Raw genomic sequence first — 14,081 nt, 5'->3', positions numbered from 1 at the left:
GCCTGGATTATTGTGGATTAAGTATGAACAACTATGATGCATTTTAGTATCTTTGTCATCTGTAAGTAGCAATATAAAAAAATAAAAACACGTGTAAAACAACAACTCTATCCGTCCGAGATGTTGCACGAGCTGCCACAATCAATTTCAATCACGGTCACGTTAATTAATCTGAGATTTCTATCCTCTTTTTTTTTTATCGAAACAGGCAGACAGTTTCTCTACTCGAAGAATTCCAGGCATTAACACCCTGGTCTGGTTCTCTGACTGCTGTTGAATATTTCAATATAGCCCTGCTTATCTGGCAGCCTCTATGACCTGCCTGGATGAGCGAGGGAGAGGCAAAGATTCGCATGGTGAGCTGTGGAATGGATACTATACACAGTGATATATAAGTGAAGAACTTGCCTGGAGGTGAGCATATGAATACCAGATCTCTCTCCGTCTGCTCTCATTTGTGTGGACAGGCACCGAACTATACACATGGGGAAATCTAATCTTTTTCAAGAAGGTCGAAAAAACCCCCGACTTGTATTTGATTTTAAGTCAACATTTTTAAGCCCAAAAGACAATTCATTTGTTGAGCCAGATTCTTTATTTTAGGCGCAATGCATCATTCTTTTGCTAGGAAATACAAGGATGCAATTTTCAATAATAAGCATCGATCTGTGACTGCTCTCCAGCCTTTCTCTCCTTTGCAGCCTCATCCTCTTCTCTTTTCCTTCTAGTCTATGAAGATGGACTGATTATCTTCACCGTGGTGGGTCCACCGACATCCATCGTGGATTCTATTTAATTTTCTTGCTTGGATGTTAAGTTAAAAAAAAAGGGTTGTTTAAAGACATCCCTTCAAGTGTTTTATCGAGCAGGAGCCCTTTTCCAATGTACAACAAAGAGTCCAGGAGCTCATTCCACACTGATGTCCCAGTGTTATCGGAGCTCTTCTACTCATATTGTCCATTGTAAATAAGTCACGGGTTCTACAAAACCTAATTTCTTCTGGAAATTTATGTTCATGTCTTTGTTGTAACTGCAAAGTCTTTGATGTGAGAGTAATTGGTTGCGTTTGTTATTCAGACTTTAAACACCAGTTGAAGCATGTGTGGCTGATGCTTATTACAGCTACTTGGGGTTGGAGGCAACGGATTCCCTGGACAGATCCCTAGGCCACTGCAGGGCAAAGGTCAACAGTACAACAAACACACTCTCTTTCTCTTGAGTGATTAAAAAGCAAATCGTTTATGAAGGCATATAACATATTTTTCCAGTGATGGACAAATTCACTAAATGAATGCAGCTGAAGCGATGCATTCACTGAGAGGGAGCTGGGCAAAGTTCCTTCTTGGAAAAAGGGAAATAATCAACTACATTTTAAAAAACAAATCTACAGTAATGAGATATAATAAAAAGGCAGGTCACATTTATTGAATTGTATTAATACAATCATTAAAGAGAGATTTTTGAAGTGTGAAATACAGAGTTAATTATTCTTGGTCGTTTCCATGTGCCAGATTATTCTTTAAATATGCGTAAAGAAAACACATTATTATTATCATGTTTTCTTGCACATGCACATTCATCTGCAAAATCAATCCTGTTTTTCAAGGCCTGAGCAACTGTCCTTCGGACTGCATTGAACCACAATCTATTACCATTTGAGTGGTGATTTCATATATGTAGTTTCTGCATCTCAAGCACACTCTGCCGTGTGTGTGTGTGTCCTTGAGTGGAGACTACATGTTTCTGGAATGCTCAATGAGACTGGGGAATTCTCCGGCCATCTAATCTCCAGCAAAACGATCACAACTCCTCCTCAATGAAGCATTTGACTGCTTAGATAGTAAATTGGATATGCGTGCGACTTCCCTGTGATGATGTCTTAAGAAAAACAATGAGTAAAAAGTGTTTTCAGGGGTTTCAGTGAGGCCACTGGGGGCCTCTGAAGAGAATGTGAAGCAGGGCATTTCCTTCCCGATCAAGTGTTATGCCGGTGGGTCACTGCTTGGGGAGAGATTTGACTTTGACCAGTGGAGAGGTCTTAAAGGATCATGGGTTAGAAGTGTGAGGGGAACCAGACGGGGTGAACGACTCTATACCACCTCTAATTGGTTTCTCTTTCGTTTGCTCCCTTTCTTTTGGAGAGGCGCTGTGCTCACAGAGCCACAACTGAGAAGCCAGAAAGCCTATTTGGATTTGACAGGGATCTGTATCTTAAAGGGGTGTTGCACCGCTGGCGGGGGGCTATCACAATCAATAATTCATAAGGCCTTCTCTTATTAGGGCTTCTTCTGGCTTGGCTGCTGGTTTTTATGCCCTGCACTGAGTTGGCTGAGAAGCTTTTTGGACAGCAAAAGATCCAAAAGATTAGGAGTCCGCCCTTGCTTTCCACATCTCAACAACCCACTCGTGGTTTCTCAAATACTCAGTCCTTAAGCATTACAGCAAGAATGCCATGGGACACTAAAAGTAAACTTACACTCTGTAAAGTCACACACATGTTCTGTAGTACAATTGTAGCTGATTAAACCCTAAATATTGACTTCTTAGACAAATCCAAGACTAAGTTTATATTTTGAAAAATGGGATGCAATTATCGTGTTTGTTCTGGACACAGAATTCATGAGTAGAAGACAAATTATGAATATAGAACATAAACACATGATATTAACACACACACACAAGAGTGGGGATCTGTAGTGATGGTCTGATGAAGCTTCAGGAAGTAGTGATTTGAACAACTGTTCTAATGAAAAATTACATCATTTTTAAACTGATGGCGCCACCTACTGACCTCTAAACAACACAACACTGCTTCATGAAGCTTCATCAAAACATCACTAGGGATCTGTGGTCAAACAGTCTTCCAAACTTTGCATATATATATATATATACTGTATATAAATATAAAAAACATTTTTTTTCCAATTTATCTTTTCAGCTATGTGGCTTTGCCAAGTTAGTTTAAGATGATTCTGTTTTTTAAATGCATGTTGAATATGATCTCTTTTTTAAATTGTATTTTGAATCTTTTATATTTTTTAGTTACCACCCTTTTAGTAATCAATTTTAGTCAAGAGTGGTTTAAAACAAAAAGCCAATTCCAGCCATTTTGTGTTCTTGTATGGCTCTAATATGAAATATCTATTTCTACAATGTTCACATATATACACCAAGACTCAAACACTAGCTTCTAAGTGTTGTTTTTGTTTTAGATTATCCAATGTAATTTTTGGTTAAATGTACCACTTTTAATTAGCTGGAATACCTCACCAGATTCTTATTTCACATTTCACTCCCTGTATTATGTTTTATTATTATTATATGGGATAATTCATGAATTACAATAGACAGAAGTGTGAACAATACAATACATTGGGTAGAAGTTATAATATTGTTACAAGGTTCACAGAAAAATGGAGGTTGGGAAACTATTATATATTTTTTATAAATCATTTTGGGCGAAAATACTTAAGAAAGATGGAAGATTTTGATGTTTTTTAAGGGTTCTTTTAGCATGGGGACTTATATTAACTTTGATTTTTTAGACGGTCAATCACATGTAGATTGGGAAGACAAGAGTAAAGCATACTTGTAATACCTTTCTGCTCCTTAGATTTCCCCAAGACTTGTAGCCTAACATAGTCTAATAGGGGTCTACTTTGTAAGTGACTGCATGAAAATTTAATTGAAAGCTATAGTGACAGATGCTAGAATATGTTTATGTCAGGGGTTTCAAACTCAACTTGCTGGGTGGACACTATACGAAGATTCTCTGATGGACTTTGGTTTCACAGACATGACACAGTAGATTCCGACCATTTTTAACCAAACAAAATCTTATTAGTTTTTTCTGCCCCATCTTACCTGTATAGTCAAATATATATCACTGCTTACATTTGAAATAATAATCTTTTTTTACCTTAACCCTCTTACATGTTGAAAGATAGTGTCCCTTGCCCAGCTCTCACTCATGAAACCTCTGCTTCAAGTTGCATATTATATTTGTGTATTCACTTTAGACTGGGGACCAATCCTGAGTTGAGAAGTGTTTAACACAATCATCAATTTGTATTTAATGAAATTATGACTAACCATAGGAAAATGGAGACTATTTTGAGAGAAGATACTTCACTGCGCCTCACTGCCTCACATGTGCAGGTGACTGATGATGTCGGGAGTCATGTGAGCCCATGGCCAGGTCTTCTCTCTTGGCTTCTCTCATTAGAGCTGCAGCTGCAGCACATTAACAGAAAATTCATTACTCACCTGCTAGTCTCAACCAAGCTCACTTCCTTACACAAAGATAGGCAGAAACCACCAACCTTAGTTGCTCCTAAAACATATTATCAGGGGACTCTGGGACGTTAACTTTGTCCAAATGTTCACTTGACTATTTTTTTCCCTGAGATATATGTGAACAACTTGCTAAGATAAATCTGTTCCTGAATATATGTCTGTTAAAGTCGGAGAAGGATAGAGTGAGGGGTGATATTCCCAAGCTCAGTGAACTCACTTAATGTCACTTAAAGTGACTGCTGTGCAGGCTGGAGCTACAAAGTGAAACAGATAAACAGTGATTAGTTTCATCATGATAAATGAAAGGGCACCGCGCCAATGCGTGGAGTTTTACTCGCCATAGATCACAATTTGTGTTTGCTGCTTACTGCTGATGCTACATTGAAGAGGAAGGCTTTGTTTTGCCATTACATCAACGAGGTTTCATGTCATTTCTCTTGAATAAACAGCGGGAACTTGATATACCAAACATTCAGCTTGATAGCTAGAAATAGATTAGTTGATATTGAATCTATTGGTGGTTCAAAAGGTGTCTTTTTGAATTCTTGATTTAATACAACCGACTCAAAATACAATCACTAAGGAACATTAATACTTTATGTTGAAAGAGGAAAATGTTCTGGATTTGCAAGACAACCTAATTTTGATTTGGACCAACACAAGTTCGGTGCCATGGTACCCAAAACCATCATTTTCAAGACATAGTGAATTGTCAATCATCTGGGGAAATTTTCCCCTGAACATTTTTACCAATAAAAAGGTCCCTGTAAAGATTACGGACACGGCACATTCACAAACCCAAGTCCCCGTTCTCTTTTGCTAAAACTAATCCAAAACAACTTTGTCAAGCAAGTTTAGAAATTCTCCAAAAACACATTAACATCCTCTGTAATAAAAACCTTTGCATCTTAATGGGAACCAATAAATTAATAGATACGAACCAAATAAAAAAAAAGGAACAAATAAGAAAAATAATTTTGAAAAGAAAAAATTGAACAAAGAGCAAAGCTGAGCTAGACTATAGTTTGTATCGTGGAAACATTTTTGGTCAACTGAAGAAACTGAAACGGCTTTCTATTTGCCATTAATTTAATATACCATTGAATACACTTAAACAACAGATAGCAATACTAGTGATACTAAACTAAATTCAATGATGTGGCTGTATCACTTAAGGATTTATTTCTCTCTGCTATTTATTTGGTTTGTTACGAGGGAATATCTTGGTATCCATTACTTCACCGCCAATTCTGTGTATCAACTGTTCTTTGTTGATGGTCGAAACAGCAGTTACTGAAAGAACAGGACTGTGGTGTTGACGACATACTCATCAATGGTTGTTATCGCTGCATATCATCCCACTATAAATGCTGAACTTTTATTGTCTTGATTTATTGTGAGTTGTTACGCAAAACACAACAGCTGAAGGAACGGATGAGGGGGACACAGCGTTAGTTGTTCTTTTACTAGTATAAGATATTATAATGGAATTGTTCCACAAAATAACAAACCATAACACTAAGACTTGCAGTGCAATACAGTGTGCATATGTACAGCCACTGCAATTTTCTATGCATAATCACATATCTTTCCATTCCAAGAATATATCCATTTATGAGTGAGCTATAAAATAACCTATAAAATACCCATGCACAATAACAGAGTGAAAAGGACCATTTACTGACATGACCAGGCTGCTCTCCATTTGAGCGTTTACGAGGCACAGTGGAGGCAATGAAGTGGAAGTGGCGACAATGTTTTTGAGTCCCATATTTTTCTGCAAGGAGCTAATCCTGATTGACACGTTGAATGATGGAAGTAATGTTTTTTTTTTTTGTTATTGAAAACCAACAAATATGGCAATTATATTGTTGCCGCTCAGGCAGAGGAAAGCAAAAGAAACGCTCAGTTTATGTTTTCATTATTGTAAAATAATAACATGTGAAATCCCTTAAGGAATGCCATGTTCATAATGACTCTAGATATTATCCAGTTTTTATAGCACAATTTCCACATTCCATTTAGTCAGAGATTTGCCTCCCACAAATTAAGACGATTAAGACAATGTCTAAAAACAAAATAAATACTATACTTTAATTGAAACTGTATCACACAACCCCCAACAGTGTGAAAGTGTGGAATATAAATCTATTTTTGGAAGGGGGCAACCAAGCTATGCATGTCAGAAAATGAAGTTGTTATACTACACACATACTTCAAAGACCTACTGATGAAGTGGAAATAGAGTTTTGCCTCAAAACTAAGCTCCACATTGGATCTGTTAGTGACCCAGACTTTGATGGCAAAGGTGTTGTAAGCAGAATTCAACTTTCCCAATTGAGTTGATTTAGGTTATTATAGCGTCTTTGATTTATCTTTTGTCAGTCACTCCTCTGAACTTGGTGCTTTTTCCTAATTTGCTCCCTTGTTCACTAAAATATACTTTCTTTCTTAAGTCACTTTTGACTAGGTTTATCATACACACCCACATGGTTTATTTTTACTTATTTTAATATTTTACTTAATATTTCAATTTTTTCTGAGTATTTTCTAGTGTTTACTCTCCTGTTTATTTTAGTTAGATGTATACAATTCCAGAATAATTTTCTCAGTATGTTTTGCATCTTACTCGTATTTGGAAAACAGGTTCTACCAACCAGAATCTCCTTTTGGGTATAAACTAGTTAACATACCTAGTAGTGTACACAATAATAAATACATTTCATTTATTATAACCACCTAGTCTCATTGTCCCCGGTGCTTTTGCAGTTTGGCAGACTTAGGAGCCATTAAAAAATCAAAATGGAAATGATCCTTATTTCATGTTTTCAATATGACTTAGATTTTATGAAATTATACATTTTCATATGGTTCCCCCCCCACACTTATATAATCTGCCCCTTGACATGATTGTGCTAACCTTCCCCAAAAAACCTTTACCGATCAGTAGTAGTACATGTTAAGACCGACAGATATACTATTTTGAATCTATATATAAATCATATAAATAAAACATGTGTGAAGTGAACTAAATATGACGTTTGACTTGGACCTTTGTCTTTCAAACACAATAAAAGAGGTTTTCTAATAATTGGAAGTGAACAATTCAAATAGATGAATGCTCTGATGATTTAACCACCGAAGGTCACTCTTTGTATTATCCTAATGGGAGGACAGAGGTGTCGCTCCGTTTGTTCTACTCCACCGTTTCTCAAACACTCATTCATTTATTCCCTGCCATGCACTTCTTAAGGAACTTTTAATGAGTAGAAGTGAAGGTGTGCAGTGATGAAACAGAAGTACTCTTTTAGTGGATCAGGTATCTTAAACCTTTGAGTTGGTATTTTTTGGTATTTTTTAGATCAGTAACTTGATATTGTTCTCCTACAAATGACCAAACGTTTTAAAAGCACAACCTATTTCTTCTTTGGTTATATATACGTGAAATATTTAATCTCGCAACTGACTCTTAACCCGTGTTGCATTAGAAAGCTTGAAACTTTCTGCGGTGTAGAATAAACAGCTTTTGTTCAGGAAGGATAGGAACCATTACACAAATGACATTGGTGAAATGAATCAGACTATGTGTATCAAACATCTTAATGTATTATTCCCTTCGAAATAATGAACTGCATCAAGATGAAAACAAGCTAATTTCTTAATCCATTTGCACTGCACTATTACCCAAGAAGCTCAACATGATTTTCATTATTGTTTTTCCCTCAACAGCAAAAGGAAAAGGAAAACAAGAAACAAACAGAAAAAAGAGTCTAGATTACGTTGAGGTTTATTTGTCAAGATTTCCCAGTAAAATATTGTTGGCTAGTTAGAATAGGCGACAAAATATCATCGTTAAACGCGTACAAAATATTGTCAATATAAATGTGAGATGTGGAAAATTGCAGCTTAATACATGCCTGAACTTCCTCCTCTTGCTCTTCAAGATAAAGTTGTTTACACTTTAAAAAAAAATTAATGTTGGCCCTTTTGTCCCTTACATTTGTATCCTATATATTTGGGTGTGTGTTTGTTCCCCCATTATAAATTGTTTGTTGACACTATTCTTGAGCGATGCATGAAGGATAAAGCTCAGTTCCGTTGAAAGCTGAATTTATTTTGTGGAAGTGGACTCTTCATATTCACTTAATGTGTTGTCAGAGCAGTTTGTTTTGTTTCCTTTCTCATGTCAGAACCTTTAGTTTTCCGCCGGCCTCATCCCCGTAGTGTCACCTGATTGTTGGGGGTGGGTCGGGGAGTTTGGTCGATATAAATAGACCCACTTTCTGCCGCTGTGAGTATTGTTAGTCAGTGTTGCTGTCAGAGGCTGTTTACGCCGCAAACAGCCTTCTCCTAAGGTCTGCGGTCCTCATACTGTCACATGTGATCGGCCGTCTGCTGCTCGATGGGCCATTCTGCCAACATGCTGCAGAGGGAGAGAGGCGTTGTCAGAGACCCAGAAGCACCAGCAGTCACTGTCATCTCTGGGCAAGCCCTGACTTTGAGCTCAGCAAATAGACCAAGGTAAAGATTGATGGATGACATGAACAGAATGTTGTCGGGGAGATGGGGGTTCGCTGACAGAATATGCTTCAGATTGGTAAGGTCCTGAGAGGGCTTGCTTGACTGCAAACACACATGACTAACTGCCCCGAAGGCAGGTAGAGAAAAGGCCTTGTCATAGTCTATTACTATATCTCCGCTCTCCAGGCAACACAACAGCTACACTGCGAAATGCATCTGTGCCTGATGCATTCGGTATATGACAATTTGTAGAATGAGCGCGGGCTAAAATAAAACATGTGCCTCTGTTTTGTTTTAATGCAACACGTGCAATAGTTGTGTTCATCTCTGGTCACTGGAGACACATTTATATTACATTCTTCTTTTCTTATTAGGATGAGGAAGATATGTGCTCACATCATTTCATGATAATCCGCCTATTCAAGTAAGAAGATATGGAAGAAGAAAGCCGCTCCATGAAATTGCAATCTTTACCAAATACACATCTTCCTGCTGCAAGTTGCATCAGCAGCAACACAGCCTCAGCAGCGAGTGTAAATATTGCTGCAAGGTGCATGCGTAATCATGTTGGCCACAGCATCGGTCGCATCGTGTTTGTTGCCGAATGAGTGGATACAGACATGTTGGAAGCCATTATTCATAAGTGTCTCGGTATAAACATAGTAGCAGCAAAATGTAGGATTAACTTTCGATCAGCATTATACTGTAAATACAGAGTGAACCTAATAGTTCTGAGGTTGTTTTGTCTACACAGGACTTTCTCTTACAATTGTTAGACACTGATTCACCTATTTTGAACTTGGATTAAGTTTTGGAAAAAAAAATCTATCGTTAAAGAGCATCTTAACTTTGTAACTTTACTAATACAAAACTGGACAAGCAGATCGATTTTACTGAATTATGACATGCAACATATAATATTGTCTTAACAAGAAGGAGCTGTCTCGTCTGCAGTTTATACAAAACTCTGCAGCGACAAATATGCTCTAGTAGAAGAACTCACATTTCCACGATCCTTATAACTCTTCACTGGCTGCCAGTTTCTTTCAGGGTCAATTTTAAAATTCTGGTTTTTACTTTCAGATCTATTCATGGTCAGACTCCTCCTTACATCAGTGATCTGATCCAGCCTTACACCTCAGCTCGGGCTCTGAGATCCGTGGATGGTTCCACGCACACGGTTCAGGACCAGAGGAGAGAAATCCTTCCAGGCTGTTGCTCCTAAGCTTTGGAATGATCTTCCTCTCGCTCTGTGTTTGATGATCTACTGACTCGTTCAAGAAACATATTAAGACATTTTTATTTGTGCTTTTCCCTCATTTTCTTGGACCCCGTTGCTTGTCTAATGTGTATTCGCCTTTTATAGTATATATTGTAACTGTGTTTGGTCTTTGATTGTTAAAGCACTTTGTGACCCTGGTCTAGAAAGGTGGTTTACAAATAACCATTAGTTACTTACTAACTTACTAATGTATTTTACAAGTAAATAATTATTTATTTTTGTTTTTTTTTGCAAAAGCATAGAACCATTGAACCGTTAAATTTTAAATTCAAACGCCCAAATTAGTTTGAATACATGTTTAGCCTGTAGAAATTCTCCAGGCATCAGAGGAAGCTCAAAAATCCATGTGAGATCAAAACACATTATGTCTTAAGCCGCTGTAAAGCGGATGAATAAATCTAGAATGAAATGAAATTATAAAGTCACACGTGAGCATCGTTTCAGGGCCAGTTGGCTGCTGCAGGGTTCGGCCTCAGGTACAGCCGGCTTCTGAATGAATATGAAGACGTTCCTGATGCTCAGTCCGTCAGACTGCTGTTTCAAGTAAACTCTGATCCACTGTCTTGTCAAGCAGAATGGAGATAAGGAAAACAAAACAGTTGCGTAAAAACCCTGCGTCGGCTGGTGGAAGCATTTGTGCTGCACAGCTTGAAATGGAAAAAATAACACACATCATTACATTCGGCTGCTGAGTTAATCCAAACACAACACATTAATATTTCCATTTTCACATATGCTTGTAATCGCAGATTAAAGGAGATAATAACATGAGCGGATGGAATTTCCTGGTGTCATAAAATCCTTAAACCACATTGTTAAGTTGAGCTGTATTTCCAGCCATGAAAAGGGGAAATGAACAGTTTTAGTACAAATAAAACCAGCACAAAATGAAAATGTTATTTTATACATTGAACATAATGCAATGGTGGAAGATTTTTATATATTTAATACATTTATAATCTTTAAATTGTTTTAATGCAATTATTATATTTATAGTCCCAAATATTGAATTCTATCAAAATCAAAAACAAAACAATACATGTCCAAGTGAAGATGGTGTAGTGTGACAGAAAAGATACCCAGGCTTCCTATTCTCCACACAATATCTTCCTCTCTTTTCAGAAACTCATTTAAACACAGGCTCATTTTTTTTTTGTCCACACTTGATTCTAACCTTGCACAAGGTGTTCTTCTAGACGCTGTCGTGAATCATGAGGATGCTGCCTCATGTAAGATTATGGCTCTAATAGCCCTCAACAGATGCCCCATTATCGATTCTCACATCGAGAAAGAAGTCAGCTTAATGTACCCAGCCAGTGGAGCACGACTGACATCATCCAGCCGTGGTCCTGCTCAGTGTGGCTCTGGCCAGAGAATGAACTGTTTTCTTTTCCTCCCGCTGCCTAAACAATGCATCTTAACAGAGACACATTCTTCTGACTTTTTAAGATTACAGTTTAAATTGTGCTTTACAAAAGGTGTTTGCTTTAGCCTTAGTGGCCGTAGGTTTTGGTTCCAACTCTTGAACTCACGTTCATCTCTCTCAGAAGAAGGTCAGTGACTGGTTCCAAAATATCATCTTATTTATGAAAAGAGATAAATCCTTTTCTTGGTCCATCAAAACTGACACCTTATTCTCATTACTTATTTCCGTCTTAGCTGTAAGTTTGTATACAACATTTCACATTTATATTCAAAGGTCAGTATCTATGTATGAGCTATAGTCAAATATATCCGTTGGGTAACCCTAAACCAGATGAGAAAGTCAGGTGAACATCTTGTCAAGAACATGTCAGGCAGTCACAATGAGAGACTCATGCTGATGCATATTCATATGTATCCAAAGGGCATCACTAGTGGTCTTGTTTAATGGTAATGTTGTATGTATACTAAAGTGAAATGTCCACTTCAGGGATTTAATCTTTTTTATTGTCATTCCCTTCACTTACGAATGGAGTGAAAATAGTTTCCGAGACCCGTTGAACCCTTCCTTTCTGCTTCTTAGCAGAGATGCACACAGAGATGCAGGAGCTAAGAACACTAGCTGTGGTGAACTACAAACTATGTGTGGCTTAGGGCGCCTTAAACATAGAATATTCTCATTTTTCTCTTCACCTTATTTTCTCTGCTTTACCACTCCAGGTGTGCCACTCTCTGTCTGTATCCAGTCTCATTGTCGTAATGGGAGCATTGCACCACCGCTGTGCGGTCTCAAACTTTACAAAATGACAGCTCAAGTTTTTAGGGAAACAGTCCTATGTCAGCGGGGTGAACAGGAGGGGGCAAAGCATTCAGCCCAGAAGAGAGCCAGTTCTGAGTGGAGGATAAAAAAAGAGTAAAAGCTTAAAGCTTTAAAGCTTAATTGAACAAAAATTCAAGTTAAATACAACTAAATAAAAACTAATACCTGAATATAAAAATGTCATTACAATATTATCAAAATATTTACAATAGCTGTGGAGAATAAACACATAAATGGGAAAGAATATTACGGATAACATAATCAATTTAGTCCTACCTTTGTACCTCATTGGATATTTGAACACAGTTTAGAAAAAATATACTTGAATACAATGCAGTTTTAGGACCTTCATGATGTGAACTTGGAATTCTATCGGTGAAAATGAAAAAAAAAAACCTGGAAGTAAATCCAACATATGCTGTGCAGTGCAAAATCACCACAGGGGTGTTGGATGAGGACAAAAAGACACTTTAGTGTTTATTCAGAGAAGAATGTGACTCTGATCTGCTCATAACACACTGAAGGACAAATTGGTTCTCCACAGGCTCATTTTTCACATAAAAGACCAGTGTTTTGAAGGGAAAAGAGCCGGACCACGTGAGAACAGCAAAATATAGAGAGCATCAGCGTCGGGTGAGATTGTGTGTGATTCCCATCCTGGAAAATTGTTATTTTGGAACTGTGACTGCACTACAAGGCTGCTTTTGTATGAGGAGATACTGCAAGCAAAAAACACTAGTGCTGTTTATTAATTGACATAGATGAACAACTATTATGTAATCTGAGATTAATTACGATTAATAGCAACATTTAAAGTGTTGAGATTTACACAATTACTTTTTGAAATATTGAAAAGGTGAATTGTGTTAGTATTGTAAAATAAGTTTATATGTAGGCCAAATAAAAGTTTATTTTTTAAATAACACAGTTTATTCATCAATATTTTATACATACACGGTATTGCTCTTGATGGTTGCTTGTCAAATTGCTTCTCAGATACCTGTATCCATAAACCACTTTACTTACACTTAGTAATCCCAAATAGGTTTGTTTCTCATGTGTTGTTCATTGTTCAAAACGACAAAACACTTACTTACGAACAGTAATCAGTGTTTTCTTCTCATCTGGAAATGATTTTTGGGCTCAAAATAATGTGAGTTCATGTTTTGGTGTCAGGAAACAACGGAAGGACATATGTTGTACATGTGTCTAAAAAAAGGTGTTGAACAACAACTACCTGTTCTGATGAAGCTTCATGAAGCAGTGTGATTATTTTCAGAGTCCACTAGATGGCGGCCTCTGCACCATTTTCCTTTGTTTTCAACAACTTTTCTAATGAAACATCAGATCATTTTTAAACCAATGGCGCCGCCTACTGACCTTTAAACGACATGACCCTGCTTCATGAAGCTTCATCAACCCATCACTGGTGGAAATGTGTCCAAGAGGAGTGTCAACAGGTTGATCAGGAGGGCCTGTGGTTGGAATGAAGCTGGACTCACTGGTGACAGTTGCTGAGAAGAGATCTCTGGACAAACTACTGTCCATCATGGATGATGACAGTCATCATCTGAACACTGTCATCAGTGAGCAGAGAAGCAGAAAGAGTGCACGAATGCTCCTTCCCAGGTGCAAAACAAATAGACTCAAGGACTCATTCATTCCTCGGGCTTTTCAATTTTACAATTCTGAGTTCGGGGGCAGGAGTGGAGTGAGAGTATCTGGATGTTCTGTTCTATT

The 14,081-nt window shown here is 37.5% G+C and overlaps 1 long non-coding RNA gene across 1 annotated transcript in view; it reads left to right on the top strand.

Annotated features, from left to right (window-relative positions):
- The first annotated feature begins 382 nt into the window (after nucleotides 1–382).
- The window catches only part of LOC148067585 (uncharacterized), a 274,440-nt gene continuing 260,741 nt past the window's right edge, over nucleotides 383–14,081 (top strand). The window contains exon 1 of the long non-coding RNA XR_015713241.1: nucleotides 383–511. This is a non-coding gene — a long non-coding RNA (uncharacterized LOC148067585). The remainder of the gene's footprint in view (nucleotides 512–14,081) is intronic.

This window comes from Callionymus lyra, chromosome 13 (genome assembly GCF_982586985.1).
Source record: "Callionymus lyra chromosome 13, fCalLyr1.hap1.1, whole genome shotgun sequence".
In the NCBI taxonomy this organism is placed as follows: domain Eukaryota; kingdom Metazoa; phylum Chordata; class Actinopteri; order Syngnathiformes; family Callionymidae; genus Callionymus; species Callionymus lyra.
The sequence above is the reverse complement of the archived record's forward strand: the minus strand, read 5'-3'. Positions and strand labels throughout refer to the sequence as shown.